The sequence below is a fragment of the Narcine bancroftii genome, chromosome 4, assembly GCF_036971445.1.
Source record: "Narcine bancroftii isolate sNarBan1 chromosome 4, sNarBan1.hap1, whole genome shotgun sequence".
Lineage (NCBI taxonomy): Eukaryota > Metazoa > Chordata > Chondrichthyes > Torpediniformes > Narcinidae > Narcine > Narcine bancroftii.
Window position 1 is genome coordinate 102,711,873 of NC_091472.1, and position 15,814 is coordinate 102,727,686.

The 15,814-nt window shown below is 41.9% G+C and overlaps 1 protein-coding gene across 1 annotated transcript in view; it reads left to right on the forward strand.

The window, feature by feature from the left end:
* usta (uronyl 2-sulfotransferase a) overlaps positions 1 to 15,814 on the forward strand; it is an 85,425-nt gene that overhangs the window by 3,502 nt on the left and 66,109 nt on the right. The window lies entirely within an intron of this gene.

The following is a 15,814-nucleotide window of genomic DNA, read 5'->3' on the forward strand; positions in this document are numbered from 1 at the left end:
ATAATTTACAAATGCACCGAAACTTATTTGCTGCAGCAGATGCATTATAAAAGAAAACAAAACTGCAGTGGTATAAACATTTAAATTAAATTCAGAGATAAATATAAATCATCAAGATACACAATTACCATATCACAAGAAATAAAAGAGGTGTTACAACAGTGCAAACAATCCTTTATGTGGATTTGTGTAACAAGGGGAGGTTCAAGAGCCTGGTGGCTGTTGGAAAGAAACTTTTATTGAACCTAGAGTTACTGGTTTTCAGGCTTCTGCACTTTGAGGTAGCAGTGAGAAGAGGTTGTGACCAGGGTGATGGGGGTTCTTTATGATGTTGGCTGCCTTCTTGAGGCAGCGCCTCTCGTGGATGTCTTCAGTGAATGGGAGGTCAGAGCCAGTGATGGTTCTTGCTCTGTTTGTTGTCTTCTGCTTTCCTGGGCACTCAAGTTACCAGAATCGAGACTGTGATGCAACCCATCAGTATACTTTCCACTGTGCTCCTGTAGATGTTTGATAGAGTATTTGGCTCATGCCAAATCTCTGATTTCTTAGAAAGTATAGGCTTCCTCACCATTTTCTCAGTGTGCTGGCTTCAGAAGAGGTCTTCTGATATATGAAGTCCCAAGAACTTTATAGTACTTGCCCTCTCCTCTGTGTCCCATCAACAATTAGCTCTTTGGTCTTGATGACATTGTTGTTCTGACACCACCCAACCAGATTCTTGATCTCCATCCTGTATTCTGAATCTTCATTTCTAGTTAATGAGCCAACAACGGTGGTATTATCAGCAAATCTGTAGATTGCATTGTAGCCAAATTTGGTTCTGCAGTCAGGAGTGAACAAACAGGAGACTGCAGCTTCGAGGTATCTATGTTGATAGTCAGTGAGGAGGAGGAGGCAATGTTGTCAATCCACACTGATTGACGGCACCTTTTCATTGATTAATTAACTTCCATTTAGGCTACATAGCACATAAACAGGTGCCTCAATCCTATGAATCCTTGCTAACCATTAAGCATCAATTCACACTCATTTACTTTAACCTCCCCCAGCTTCCAGTACCCACCTACATATTCGGGACAATTTGCAGTAGCCCATTAACCATTCTATCACTCCTTTTGGTGATGTGGGAAGAAACCAGACCACCTAGAGCAGTGGTTCTCAACTTTTTTCTTTCCACTGATATACAACTTTAAGTATTCCCTATGCCATCGGTGCTCTGTGATCAGTAAGGGATTGCTTAAGGTGGTAGGTGAGTGGGAAGGGAAGGTTGAAAATCACTGCTCTAAACCAATTGTTACTGAAATATTTTGCTTGAGAAAAATTGTCATTGGCCCATTTCCTTTGGAGTTCTGAAACTGTGCACATTAGGTACAATTAACACAGTGGTTTTCAAACTTTTTCTTTTGGCCCATATTCCACCTTAAGGAATCCCTTACTAATCGTAGAGCACCTTTGGCATAGGGAATACTTAAAGTGGTATGTGAGTGGAAAGAAAAAGGTTGAGAACCACTGACCTAAAGAAAACCCGCATGATCGGAGGGCAATTGTAAACTCCACGCAGATTACATTGCAGTATTAAACCTAAATTGTTGGAGCTCTTCGAGTTGCTCCACTGTGGTATCCACAGTATGATTTAAAAACCACAATTATTGCACATATAATCTTTAACATTTTTTTGGCATCCTCTGAAGAAGAGTCATTTGCCCAGAAACCACAAGAAATAGATTGAAGATAATTGCTAAAAGAACAGGAAGGGGTGGAACTTTTTTCATGCAGTGGACTGTTGTGATTACTGTTCACGTGGATTTTGATGCAATAATACCTTTCAAACTGCAATTGAATGCACTTGAAAAGGAGGCCATTGCATAGCTGAGTGAGGAAGTAGGGTGTGGTAATTAAATGGTTCTTTCAATGTGCTGCTGTAGGCTTGATGATCCAATAGGATCCTGTAATGTATTACTATTTGGCTCCTGCACTGCAGGAGGTTGAATCTATGACATGAATTAAAACAAGATGGTAACTAACACAGGACAAAATCAGCATGTGTTATTTGGTGTTAGAATTAGAATTGACATGTAATCTTCTGGAGGAGGTTGAACCAATTGCTTAGAATGAAAGTCATTGCAATTGCTGATAGAGATTTCAAATCAATGTGACTGTTGCAGTTAAAGGTCTGCATGGATGGTAAAATGTACAAATGAAATCGTAGATTGTTCACAAAATTGTTCAGCATCCACATGTGGATACAAACCTTTTCTGCTGCTGCAGCTGTTCTGACCTGCCAATTGGGGCTCTCTGCTGTTGTTGCTGCAGAGAAAGGAGTACCAAAAGTAACAATATGTGCACTACATGAGGCTCTAATTCCTATCCCAGTCTGTAATTCCAATAATTTTCTGTGTTGAATGCCCAGTATTTGGAGCAGTAATGCCGTCAGCCATCAAAGTTTGGCCACTGAGTTACATCTCGCCATGGATATTTGACACGCCTAAACATTGGAGAAATTCCAAGTAAACATGTTTTTTTTTAACTGGATTCCAACAGTTGCCAATAGCAGAAGTAAAATCGGAATAATTTCTCAACGTCTCCAAGATGAGTGCTATTTTTTTTTCAACAGATGCGTGTTGCCTGAAGGTAAGTGCTCTGGTTCACTTTCTGCTCTGTTCCATGGTTCTTCATGATCAAACCTCCACATTCTACTTGTGTTCTAGGAAAAAGCAGAAGCCAGTCTATAACAAGTATAGTTAAACAGGAAAGTCTGCCGATGCCGGGGTCAAGTGCAATACACAAAAGTTATGGAGAAACTCAGCAGGTTATTCAGCATCAACAGGAAGTAAAGTGTAACCAACATTTCAGGTCTGAGCCTTTGTCAAGGTGGAAGGAAGAGGCAGGGTGAGGAGCACAGCCTAACAGGTAAGGAATCATAAGTGGACACGAGTGGGAGGGTAGAGGAGAAAAACAGCTGTGATGGGGAAGGGGGTACTTCTCTGAATGGAAAGGGAAAGGATGGGGAGCTGGAGATAAAGATAAGGAAAGATAGACTTGGAGGAGGGTTTAACAGACTGGAGAAGTCGATGTTAATGCTATCTGAGAATGCCCAGATAGAATCTAATATGCATTTTGTGGGTGGTCTCAGTTTGACATCATTATGGGAGTGGTTGGCCACTGGGACATCCTTGCTATTGCAGCAAACAGAGTGAAGTTGCTCAATGAAATGGTCTCCCACCCTGCGTCCAGTCTTCGATGTAGAGGAAGCCAGGTTGGGAGCACCAGATGCAGTAGATGGTCTCTATTGATTCACAAGTGAAGTGTCGCTTCACCTGGAAGAACTGTTTGAGGCCCAAATGATGGAGAGGGAGGAGGTTTGGACGCAAGTTGCATTTCTCGCGGTTACAGGGTAGGTACTGAAGACGATGAGTGGACGAGGGAGTCTTGGAGGAAGTGATTCCTGTAGAAAGTGAGGAGAGGGAAGATATCTAGTAGTGGGATCACGTTATAGGTGGTTGGAATTGCAAAGGATACTGTGTTGGATGCAGGGGCTGGTGGGGTGACAGGTGACGACGAGGGGAATCCACTCCTTATTGCATCTCAGGTTGGAGGAGTCCAGGGAAGATGTGCAGAAAATAAGAGGAGATGCGGGTAAAAGCTGAAATGATGGTAGTTGAGGGGATGCCACTTTTTTTTAAGCAAGTGGACATCTCAGGATTTTTTCTCATCTACTCTCCCACCTGTATTTACCTCTGACTTGTTGGCCTGCACTTCTGCCCCTTTGTCCCTCCTCCGTCCTCTCCCCCTTCCCCCACTTTTTTATTCAGACACCTGTCTGTTTTTTGTGCATATAATGGTCTCAGGCCAGAAACATTGGTTACAAAATGCTCTATGACCTTCTGAGTTTCCCTGGCACTCTTGTGTACTGAAACAAATGTAAAAATATTGGAACTTCAGTAATGGCACAGAGACACAGCAATCCTCTGCCTAGTCATGATGCTGATGGCCCCATACAGGCTTTAAATGTTAAATAGTTTGTTAAAGGGGCTGATGATAGTTTTTTAAACATCTTGAAAATTATAGAGGTCCACACCCAAGATGATTATGCTTGGTAGTGGGCCATGAGGGACGCGGGCTCTGAGCATCAGAGTAGGAGAACATCAACCCCCCCACCACCCCCAATCACCGCACCTGGGAGCTGACCCTGTAGGGAAGGTGACCATGTCAGTGGACCAGTGAAGGGCTCTGGCTGAAGGACCCACATAAGCTGCAGGCTGCTGACACCCGAAGGACTCTCACAGGCTGCTGGAGATTGTCGACTGAAGGATCCACACCAGACTATAGGGTGCTGGAGACTGGCTTGTGGGAACTAGGTAGTGGGACTGGGATTCACGGGGATGCTGAGGGCAAGAGGGACTGGAAGCGAATCTACGAATACTGTCACTGAATTGAATCTTTTGCTTTCTGTTATTGTTGGGGGCGCTGGACAATTCTAGTGATGCCTGTTTGTGTGTCGCTATGGCAAGGAAAAGCTGACAACTTGCATATTTACATTTTATGTATTAGTGCATGGCACAAAGCAATTGAGCAATTGGTTTCTGCAGGCTCCAATTAATATTGCTCACTTATTTACCTTCAGGACTCGTATATTCCAAAATCAGTGGGATAGCCCTAATTTCATAAATTATTCTGGGATGTGTAATGTCCCATTACTCTGGAACATCCCAAAATGTCCCATGCTCTGAAACTTGGCACACTAAATCTGGCTACATGACTGAAATGTGTTTTTTTGTACTAACTGCAACTGTGAATATTTATTTATCTATTTAAGTGTATTAACTCTTTTACTGTCCAATTTCATTTTGTCTATAGAAGAAACTATTCCACACATGATGCTGTAGCCTTGTCCCTTCACTCCATCCTGACTCACCTGGAAAGCATTGCCTCAAACATCAGGCTGTTGTTCAGCTCAGTGTTTAATACGATCATTTCCCAGAGGCTGGTGGAGATGCTGTCTTTACTGTGGCTCAATATCCCTCTCTGTAACTGGATTCTGGACTTTGCAATGGGAAGACCACAATCTGTCTGGGTCAGTAGCAGGACGTCGTGCACTGTAATGCTAAGCACTGGTGGACCTTAGGTCCAGATCTAGCTCTAATTGCAGACGACACAACAATAGTTGGCCTCACCAGCAACAACGATGAGTCGCACTACAGAGAAGAGTTCAAAAATCTTGTGATATGAATGAGAGTAACAACCCAAGTCTCAACAGGGACAAGACATTAAAACTTTTCAGCATTGTGCAGGACCTTTGACCTTCCATGGTGTGCCAAACCATATAAAAGTGCTAAACCCTCCATACCCTATAACCCTCTACTTTCCTTTTATCCATGTGCCTATCTAATAGTCTTTTAAAGACCCCTAATGTTTCAGCCTCTATCACCACTCTTGGCATGGCATTCCAGGCCTCAACAACTCTCTTTTTAAAAAAAAACGAACCCCTGCTGTCTCCTCTATAGTTCCCTCCCTTAATCTTATACATGTGTCCTCTAGTGGTTGTTATTTCCACCCTAGGAAACAGGTATTGGCTGTCCAACCTATCTATGCCTCTCATTATTTTGTAGACCCGATCAAGTCCCCTCTCATCCTTCGACATTCCAAAGAGAAAAGTCCCAGCTTTGCCAACCTTTCCTCATAAGACATGCCCTCCAGTCCAGACAATATCCCGGTAAATCTCCTCTTCACCCTTTCCATAGCCTCCAAATCCTTCCTATAATGAAGCGACCAGAACTGGAAACAATACTCCAAATGTGGTCTCACAAGAGACTTGTAAACCTACAACGTGACTTCTCTACTCTTATACACAATCCCCTTATTAATGAAGCCTAGAATCCCATAGGCTTTTTTAACCATTTTTTCAGCCTGAGCAACTACCTTGAGGGATATATGGAGATGAACCCCAAGATCCCTCTGTTCATCCATGCTCTTAATTAACTGACCATTAACCCTGTACTCAGCTTTTGATTTGTCCTGCCAAAATGCATCACCTCACACTTGTTTGGATTCAACTCCATTTGCCATTTTTCTACCCAACACTGCATTCCGTCTGTGTCCTTTTGCAACCTTCAGCTCCATCTACAATTCTTTCAATCTTGGTGTCATCTGCAAACATACTCACCCAACCTCTGTATCATCACCCAGATCATTTATAAAAATCAGGAAGAGCAAGAGACTGAGAACTGATCCCTGTGGCACTCCACTAGTCACTGCCCTCCATGCAGAGTACCTCCCTTCCACCACTACTACTCTCTGTCTTTTTCCTGCAAGCCAAAAGTTGCACTGATCCCATGCCTCTTGACCTTCTGGATGAATCTTCAGTGGGGGACCTTATCAAATGCCTTACTGAAATCCATATAGACCACACCTACTGCCCTACCCTCATCAATTTCTTTTGTCACTTCCTCAAAAACTCAATTAGCCTCATGAGGCACCACCTTCCCTTTACAAAGCCATGCTGACTATTCTTGAATAAATAATACCTCTCCAATCCTTTCCAATAGTTACACACCCCTAACGTGAAACTCACAGGTCTATAATTCCCAGGATTCTCCTTATTACTTTTTTTTAAACAAAAGGACTACATTTGCAATTTTCCAATTCTCTTGCAATAATTTCTTCTCTTACCTCCCTCAGGGATTTATCAATCTTGATGTTATGTAAATGATCTAACACTTCCTCTTCCATAATCACCACATTGTCCAGCACACAGTCCTGCTCTATATTGATTTCATCATGCTCAAGGTCCTTTTCTATTATAAATACTGATGCAAAGTATTGATTCAGGTCCTCCCCTACCTCCTTTGCTTCTTGGGTTATCCTTAATCCTACCTGCCAAGGCCTTTTCATACCCCCTTCGAGTTCTCCTGATTTCCTTCTTAAACTCCTTCCTGGCTTCTATACATTTCTCATGAGCCCTATCTGTTCCCTGCTTCCTATATCTAACATAGGCTTGCTTCTTCCTCTCCAAGTCGCCTTACCTCTTTTGTCATCCACATTCCCTTTTTTCCTTGTCCTAGTGGGACAAACTTGCCCTGGACCCAGCTCAATTGGTCCCTTAACTTCCTCTACATTACTTCTGTGCTCTCCCCCTTGAACATCTCTTTCCGATTAATATTCCCAAGTTCCTGCCTAATCCTTTCATAATTATTTCTTCCCCAGTTAATCACTCTCCTATTTAGCCTGAGTTTGTCTTTTTCTATAGCTATACTGAAGCTAAAGAAGTTGTGATCACTTTCACCAAAGTGCTCCCCCACCAAGAGATCTACCACTTGACCCGGTTCATCACCCAGCACCAGATCCAGTATGGCCTCTCCTCTCGTTGGCCTGTCTAGTTACTGTGTCAAGAATCCTTGAACATGCCTAACAAATTCAGCCCCATCTTTCCCCTTTGCAGACAGGAGATCCCAGTCAATATTAGGGAAGTTAAAACCTCCCATGACTACAATCCTGTATTTCCTGCACCAATCTAAAATCTGCCTGCTTATCTGTTCCTCAGTGTCCGGTGGACTATTTGGGGGTTTATAGACTACTTCCAGCCAGGGATTGTTCCGTTCCTATTTCTGATTTCCACCCATACTGACTCAGTGGTCTCACCTGCCTCAGTGTCCTCCTTTTGTACAGCTGTGATACTATCCTTAAGCAACAATGCCACTCCTCCTCTTCTCTCCTTTTTTTTTTAAACAGCTATACCCTGGTATCTGCATCATCCAATCCTGTCCTTCCTCCAGCCAGGTTTCAGTAATGGCTACAACATCATAGTTCCATGTACTGATCCAAGCTCTAAGTTCATCCCCTTTATTCCTTATACTCCTAGCGTTGAAATGGACAAATTGGAACCTTTCTGACTGGTTGCATTTATGATTTTCCCCCTTCTTGTCTTTCCTCAACAGAGGGCTCGATGCATCCTGCTTTTGTCCTACTACCCTAGTCTCTGCATTCACGATATGCTTCCCACCCCCCTACCTAACTAGTTAAAACCCTCCCCAACAGCTCTAGCAAACCCTCCTGCCAGGATATTTGTCCCCTTCCAGATCAGGTGCAGCCCATCTTTTATAGAGGTCAGACCTTCCCCAGAAGTGATCACAATGATCTAGAAATCTGAAGCCCAGACCAACTCTTCATCACCCAGAACTTTCTATTAGTACCCTGTCTAGCACGTAGCACAGGCAGCAATCCTGAGATTACCACCCTTAAGGTCCTGGCTTTTAACTTCCTACCTATCTCCTTAAATTCCCTCTTGAGGACCTCATCTCTACTCCTATCTATGTCATTAGTCCCCACGTGGACCACAATATCCGGCTGCTCCCCTTTCCTTTCCATAATCCTGTGATCGGAGACATACCTGATCCTTGCACATGGGAGGCAACAAACCAACCGGGAGTCTTGAGACATTCCAACAAACTTCCTGTCTGCCCTCCTAACCAATGAGTCTCCTATTACTAATGCTCTCCTCTTCTCAGCCCTTCCCTTCTGAACTGAGGTGCCAGCCTTTGTGCTGGAGACTTGACTGCCTCAACTTGTCCCTGGTAGATCTTCCCCACAAACGTCCAAAACAGCATACCTATTGTCAGTGGAAACGTACACAGATGAAGGAGATGATCGTGGACTTCAGGAGAACAAGGAACGACCACCCTCCTCTGCATATCAACTTTGTAGTGGAGATCACAAAGTTCCTTAGAGTTCACTTAACTAGTGACCTATCATGGACATAACAACATCTCCCTTGGGGTTCACTTAACTAGTGACCTATCATGTCAGGAAGGTGCAACAGTGACTGTATTTCCTGAGAAGACTGAAGCAGGCAAGGCTACCAGCCACCATCACATCAACCTTCTACAGGAGCCTTATTGAGAGTGTCCTGGTTGGTTCCTTCACAATATGGTATGGTTGCTGAAGAGAAATGGATCGGAGGTCAATCCCTCAGACAATAAAAGCAGCTGAGGATCACTGGTGTCTCCCTCCCTCCCTCTCCTTCCCCTCACCCACCTATCGATGTCATCTACCAGGATCATTGTCTGTTGAGAGCGTGCAAAATCATTGAGGGGACCCCTTCTACCCTGCATTCAGCATCTTTTAGCTGCTCTCATTGGGAAAGAGATACAGAAGTATCAGGCCAGCACCACCAGGCTGAGGAACAGCTACTTCCCATGGGCAGTGAGAATGCTGACCACCAAAGGAACTGCTCACACTAACATCCGATACTTACAAAACAATATTTATTTGTATGCATGGATGTTTGTCCTGCATATGTATTGTTTGTCTGTATGTATGTGCGTTATGTCTGGTTGTGAGTCTTATTTGCATTGAGGACTGGAGAAGGCTCTTTGGTCAGGTTGTACTTGTGGAATCAGATGACAATAAACTGACTTGGATTTATAATGTCATCGTTGGTATATTTTGTGTATGTGTGGCAATAGCAAGTATGGAGTTTCGGTGCATCTGTACATTGTACTTTTCTGTATGTAACAACGAACTGTCATTATCATGTATTTAATACCGCTCAGTTACCCAGCAGAGAAACTTAATATATGCTTGTAAAATAACACGCAGCCTAATGAAGGTTTCTGGCCTTACTTTTGCTGTATACACAAACATAAATAGGAGCAGGAATTGACCAGATGACCCCCACCTTCTGATGTTTAGCCAGATTGTGGCTATTCTATTTTCTTTTGCCTTTACTTAAACCTATCCAAAAATCCATTGCCCTCAGTCTTGATAAAAATAGACAGTGGAGAAGTAAAATTCAGCAGGTTGAAAATTTGAAATTAAAATGGAAAATGTTAGAAATTCCCTGTCACCCAGCCACCATTTGTAGAGAGGGAAGGAGAATTAATGTTTTAGGTTGGTGACCTTGCATCTGCATGAAAGTATTTGGCTTATTGATTCTTATCAAAGTAAATATGAATATTATTTACTTTCTACTTAATTTGGAAACATTTTGTCCTCTCATTTAGCTTTTCAGTATCATTTTGCTTTTACTTTCCATTGTCCTCAACTTTCCCCAATTGCTTTGCATTGTAAGCAAATTGGGATACTTTGCAGATGATGCCCTCATTAAATTACCGATTATAGATTAAAACCAATTTTCAAGTTGCCAACCTGAGAATGACCAACCTTTCTGCTTTAATCATCCTTTTATATTTACACCAGCAATGTATGTTCCTAAATGTACCAAGAGGAGTTGAAACAAACAAAAATTGATACTGAGAGATGGCAATGTAGGTGACCAAAAGCTTTCTTGAAATAAGTAGATTTTGAGGAATTGCTCGAGGTGAGCAAGTTGCAGAGATTTAAAGAGCTTAGGGTCTTGGAAGTTGATAGCATAGGGACTAATGGCATAATAATTAAATTTGGGGTTGATTAATCAAATTTGGGCAAGTTCAGGCATTTTGCTGGTTTACAATACTAGATGAAATCTTACAGATAGGGCTAGGCTGTAAATAGATTTGAAAATCAGGTGGAGACATAAATTTAAAGAATTATTTAAGTGGGAGCCAGACATGGAAGTTCTGATTGAACAGGACTTGGTGCACCAGAAACTTGGAGTTCCTCAATTTATCACAGGTAAAACAATTTAGAGCAGTCTGGATCTGTTGCAACAATCTGTGATATCTGCAAATGTTAAATTTGATGTTTGTTTCCATAAATGGTGAATTTGTCCTTGGCTCCATCTTTGTAACTCTGTCTCCCACTACAAACCGTTTCTCAATTTTCTCTTTCTGGAAGTCAGTTAATTGTCCATTATTAAGCTTTTCCTCTGACTCAGCATACACATGTTATACACAATAATGCATTCGGTGGCAACTTAAGGCCTTTTGGCCATCTAGCTGATCTAAATCAATAGCTGAAACTTTGTCTATGTTCAGTTACTTCTTCAGTGAATGAAGCGAGGTGGGTCAAGTAGGAGTCCGTGCATAATTGTAATTAGTGTCTAACTGTGTTTCCGGTATTTCTTTCCCTATCACTGATGCAGATATATACATATTTATATATACTTTACACATCAGGTTTATATCAAATGGATGATTATATATGTTTGATCATGCCGTTATTATTTCTAGTTTCTTTTGATCTGAGCTAATGTCATTTGTTTGGTCCAAGGGTTTTATCCAGAGTTTTTTTCAAAATGCATATAATTTCTAATCTCATACTGACTTTGCCACCCTGATAATTAAAGTTTACCAATTAATACTTCCAACATTTGGTGCCTGTGATTTTTATCCCTTAGTGACCCCATTCTCATGCCAGCTTTCCTTGTGTATTTGCATATACCACATTTTACTATTTTGTTTCATGTTGAATGATAATTTAGTTTAATGGTTTCACTTTGCAGTGTTATTGATAATGCATTTTCCTCATCCCTTTCTTTCTTCTTTGGCTTGGCTTCGCGGACGAAGATTTATGGAGGGGGTAAAAGTCCACGTCAGCTGCAGGCTCGTTTGTGGCTGACAAGTCCGATGCGGGACAGGCAGACACGGTTGCAGCGGCTGCAGGGGAAAATTGGTTGGTTGGGGTTGGGTGTTGGGTTTTTCCTCCTTTGTCTTTTGTCAGTGAGGTGGGCTCTGCGGTCTTCTTCAAAGGAGGTTGCTGCCCGCCGAACTGTGAGGCGCCAAGATGCACGGTTTGAGGCGATATCAGCCCACTGGTGGTGGTCAATGTGGCAGGCACCAAGAGATTTCTTCAAGCAGTCCTTGTACCTCTTCTTTGGTGCACCTCTGTCACGGTGGCCAGTGGAGAGCTTGCCATATAACACGATCTTGGGAAGGCGATGGTCCTCCATTCTGGAGACGTGACCTACCCAGCGCAGTTGGATCTTCAGCAGCATGGATTCTCTGGAATCCTCTGGAATCTACATGGAATCTGTTTATATTTTGCCAATAACTACAAAACATTTTTTAAACTGCGATTTTTAATCTTTAAAGTTCTGTTATTCCTCCTCCCCGCATCTTCAATCCTGGAGCATTGAACTCCCAAGTTTTTTTTTCAAAATCAATTAATGCTCTCTCGTGCTTCTGCCCTTTATAACTCTAAGCGATTTTTATCATTATGTTCCATGGGTTTAGTCACAGTTATGTTTCAAGAACTTTTTATTTAATACTCTTTTGTTGGATCTTTGGGCTTTCACCTGCCACAATATTCTTTGTTATTTGATATTCAGCTGTGAAAATGAGCTAATCAAAATAGAAATGTTTCATAAAACATACGTGGAACTTGGTAAGAATTATATTGGGGGTTCCTGATGTGTGTGTAAACACATTTTTGTTGTATTCACAGAAGTTCTGGGGAGAGGGCAAAAAAAGGAGGGTCTCTGATAGATAAAGGGAGGGAATGGGTGGGGAGCTAGAGGAAGGGAGCTCGAGGGGTAGGGAAAGAGAGAGACTAGAGGAGGGGATTAACGGCATTTTGAGAAGTCTATATTGATGCCATGTACTTGAGGACTGCTGAGACAGAATGAAATTCACGGGTAGCCTCAGTTTGGCAGTGCATGAGGCAAGGGACAAACATGTCACTGTATCAATGTTGTGGAATTAACATGGTTGGCCACTGTCCTTCCTGTTGCAGTGGACAGAAAAAAAGTTTTCAACAAAACAATCTGCCAGTCAGTCCAGTCTCTTCAATATATAGGAGATCACTTCACTTGGAAGTACTGTTTAGGACCCTGAATACTGGTGAAGGAGAAGGTACAAGTGGAGCATTTCTTGCAATTATGGGTCCGTATCAAGGGTTGGAAGGGGTAAGTGAATGAGAGCGTTGTAGAGATAACAATCCATACAAAAAGTGGGGAGGGGAGATAAAGATGTGTCTGGCAGTGGGATCACATTAGAGCTTGTGAAATTTGCGGAAGCTGGTGGGGCAAGGGCAACCGTGTCCTAAATGCATCTCATTGCAGAGGGAGTCAGGACAGATGTGTGTGAAATAGAAAAGATGCGAGTAAGAGATAAGTTAATGGCAGCAGAGGGGAAGCCATGTTTTACGGAGGAGGATATCTTGGATGTTCAGAAATGCAAGGCTTCATCCTGGAGGCAAATGCAGCGGAGACGGAGGAATTGAGTGAAAAGAATAGAATCCTTATATGGACAGGGTGGGAAGAGGGTCGTTGAGGTAATTGAGAGTTGATGGGTTTAGAGTGTTTTTTGTCTCCTGAAATGGAGACAGATAGATTGAGCAAGGGGAGAGAATTGAGAGAGATGGACCAAGTGAATTTGAGGTCTTGGTGAACGTTAGCAGCAAAGTGGATGAAGTTGACAAGCTCATCTAAGATCCAGGTTCAGTGTAATGGAGGAAGAGTTGAATCTTGCCTGTGTAGACTGCCTCCCTGGACGCAGAGGCTGATGGAAATAAATCCCACTGCAGAGGTATCAGTGCAAATTTAAAGATGCAGTTGGTTGCTCAAAGTGCTATCTTGCAGATGATATTGAATCCATGCCACATCCATCATCTCTGAAGGATATGAAATTTGGTGAAGCCACCAAATGAACTCTATTTTGTCACTGTGTTCTGCCTAACAATCTGTTCTGGCACCTGACTAAAATTCGCTGGACTGGCTACTCTACCTGTTCAAATAACTGAAGAATATTACACAGGATTAAAACTATTATCACATGAAAATTGTCTTATTACCGCAGCGCTGAACAACGGCATTGACAGCTTGTCATTCTGAATCTGTTTTTCCTTCCTTAATTCTGAAGAGGTTTTGGTTTAAATTTTAAAGTGCTAATAGCAAAAAAAAAGTTGTAATTATGCTGAAGTTGATAGCACCTTCAGCTTCTCCATCCACATCATGCACTGTAGTACTAAATCCCAAAGTTGCTGTCACTAAGTCAACCCTTTACTGAGTCAAAGAAAATTACTTGGCCTCAATTAGTTATTTACTGATGTCCCACATGCCATGAAAATCTGGCAGTGATATTTTTTAATGGAATGCTAAGGCAGAATTACTGTACAACAATTACTTTGTGTTATGTCTGCTGCAAATTTTTCACACACTTATTTCAAATAAAAAGATTTTCAAAACTTTTTAAGGTATAATTTTCCATCTTACTTGCAAATGTTTTCACTCTTTATTGCGTGATCTAATAATGCATAAAATGTGAATTAAAGAATACTTCACTGTCACCAGCTTCTTGTGAAGTTTTTTAAAAAAATCTGCAGATGCTGGAAGATCCTGAAGTAAAATGCTGGAAACATTCAGTTAGTCAAGTAGAAATCAGAGAAAGAGGAGAGATAATTTTTTTGGTCAAGTGAAACATGAAAATCTGCCAATGTTATGATTGTAGTAAAAACACAAAATTTCTGGAAGAACTCAACAGGTTTCACAGCATCCATGGGAGGTAAATAAATATAACCAACGTTTCGGGACTGAGCCCTTCTTCAAGGTATAATCAAAAAGCAGACAGGCGTCTGAATAAAAGGCTGGGGGAGGAGGGAAGAAAGGGCAGGGGAAGGAGCAGAGACAATAGGGAAAAAACCATAATTGGACACGGATAGGAGGAGCAAAGGTGAGAATTGATCAGCAGAGGGGACTGCCTCTTTGAATGGAGGAAAGGACATTGGGGGTTGGACTAACAGAAACTAGAGATGTCATGTCTGATTGCGAGCTGGTTGAAGAGTGCCCAGCCAGAATAAGGTGCTGTTCTTCCAATTTGCAGGTAGTCTCGGTCTAGCAGTGCATGAGACCTTGGACAAACACATTGGCATAGGAAAGGGGCGAGGAATTGAAGGAAAATTGAAATGGGTTGCCACCGGGAGATCCTCATTATTGCAGCAGAAGAGCGAAGATGCTCAATGAAGCAATCTCTTAGTCTGCTTCCATTCTCTCAGATGTAGAGGAAGCAATAATGAGGCCACCGGATGCCCTAGATAAACCCTGCAGATTCACTCGTGAAGTGTTATTTCTCTTTGAAGGACTATTTGGTGTTGAGGGAGGCGGTGCTGCAAGTGTAGCATTTCTTGCAGTCACAGGTAGGTGCCAAGAGTGATTGGTGAAAAGGGAGGAATGGACGAGGGATCACATTGCTCTGTGGTCTTTGACTGAAACATTAACTCTGTTTCTCTGCACAGTTACTGTGTAACCTGTCAAGTGTTTTTATTATTTTGTTTTGATTGTCTGCTCTGTGAGGATGATGACTTCACAGCGATTGGATGGCAGAAATCCAGAGCATGTCCTAGTCATCATTAAATGGAATGTTTTTGTCACAGAGAGTGCAGGATCTTTGTGGAAGGTTTCTTTTGAGGTCAGCCGCAAGTGTTATTGGTTTGTCACTGTGTTTTGAAACAAACAATAGAAGTCCCACAATACGAGAGTGAATTATTGTGTAATTCGTTTTTTAAAACCAAAAATAAACATTGTGTTTAGAAAAATATTCTTCTGTCGTCAAAATTGTATGAGGAAGATAAAGAAGAAAACCATCAAAATCAAAATCCTCTTTTCGTAAGGGAGGAAGTTGGAACGTCAAATTTCGTGTACAAATCTTTCAATTGATGTAATGCTGGATTAACACCAATCTAAGTTATGTCATCTTCATTGCCACAACATCCCCATGACTCTTGATGTCAATTATAAGACTAGCGGATTTTAGTTTTCACCAAATTGTTAAACCAAATTATGCACTTAGATCACAAAATACTTTTTTTTTTAAACAAAAAGCATTTGGATGCAATATAACAAGGAATTATTTTATTGTGTGACAAAGCAATGGTCTTAACAGGAATGCATAGAGATAGCACATGTGTATCTTAAGCTAAACTACCTGGAAAAGGAGACATTGTC